Genomic DNA, 1,641 nt, shown 5'->3' on the forward strand with positions numbered 1-1,641 from the left:
GGAAAGATGTCAGGGAAGGGGAAAGATGTCAGGGAAAGATGTCAGCCCACGGGCTGTGAGCTGAGACTTTATATATGGGGGCTTTAGGGTGTAGAAAGGGGAATGTTTGAGGGAGAAATCAGGGAGGGGGAAGCAGGAAAAGCAGGTAGGATTAGGGTCTGGAAGTGTTTACTTTTTCCCTCTTAAGAAAAGAGAAAAGCTGTTATGATAAACAACTTCTGAAATCTCTGGTTATCAGGTAAAAATCTGCTTATCTTATCTTTGGAGATCAGAGGAAAGGCAGGCTGCTTCTCAGCAGAGTTTGTTTCCCTTGACTTCAAAGGTCGAGGTGAGGTCCCTGTTGGGGAGGGGGGAAGCTGCTGCTGTTTGGAACCCTAACAAGGCTTGGCTTTAGAGATGGCTCAGTGGGTAAAGGTGCCAGGGATGGGACGACTCTGTCTCTTCCAACTGCTGTTGCTCAGATGGTGGCTGGGCTGAGTGTGTAACAGAGCAAGTGAGACTATGAACTTTGATGTTTGCCTGTTTGCCTAGTGCTTTGAGGCTGTATGAGAAAGAAAGTAGGCTGGATAGTGCCTTGTTACAGGAAAAAGTGGAAATGGCTTAGCTGCCCCTCTCTAGGATTTGATATGCAGTGTAAACAGAGCAAAGAAGAAAACAGAAAGATCTGTTACTAGGTCTATTCTAAATTCTAAACAGAGGCATTTGGGACACTCCCCTCCCCCCCTCCATTACCACCAGTTGACTTGAAAAGGAACTAAACATTAGCTCCTCCTGAACCTGAACCTGGCTTTTCTTTTCTCTTCTTTTTTTAAAAATGTGTGTGTGTGTGTGTGTGTGTGTGTGTGTGACTTACTCACACTGTGCCACTGTGCGCTGAGGTCAGAGGAAGATGTTTGCATCAGGTATCTTCCTCTATTACTCCCTACCTTATTCCCTTTGAGGCAGAGTCTCTCCTTCAATATGGAGTTCATGTTTTTTTCAGCTAGGCTGGCAGCCAGCTATCCTGACTGCATTCCCCTCAGTGCTAGAGTCACAGGCCTGCCCAGGACAATAGCTAGCTTGTCAAGTGGGTGCTGGGATCCAAGCTACAGCCCTCATGCTTGCACAAAAGCTGCTGAGCTGCCTCTCCAGTCGATCTACCCTTTGAGACAAGGTCTGGCTATATATCCTGGCTGTCCTGGAACTCACATAGACCAGGCTGGCCTTGAACTTGCAATGATCGTCTTGCCTCTGCCTCCAAAATGTTGGGATTATGAGGATGAGTCACCACACCTAGCTTGAACCTAACTTTCACAGAAAAAGTGAAAGACTAAGCCTGAATACAAGAATGCTGCCTGTGGAAGAAGGAGCAAGATTTCCTACCCATTTTCCCATTAAACTCTGAACAACTAAGCGACCTCAAAAATGATGGGTTGTCCTTATTAGATTTAGGAGACCAGAAAAAGGAAGGAGTTTAAAGTTTAGAAATAAAGAGTCAGAGCCAGACCTGCCACAGGCAAGGAATTGTGTTCCTTTATTCAAGGAGCACAGCAAAGTGCTGATAAACCCTCCCGAGGGATGAGGGTATCTGCAATGAAGGGCATAGCAGTTTGGACTTACATAGGAACTCTGTTGAACGCAGCTGTAGGAATTTGCTTGGTG

Source organism: Nannospalax galili, unplaced genomic scaffold (genome assembly GCF_000622305.1).
Source record: "Nannospalax galili isolate Female #2095 unplaced genomic scaffold, S.galili_v1.0 scaffold8, whole genome shotgun sequence".
Classification (NCBI taxonomy): Eukaryota; Metazoa; Chordata; class Mammalia; order Rodentia; family Spalacidae; genus Nannospalax; species Nannospalax galili.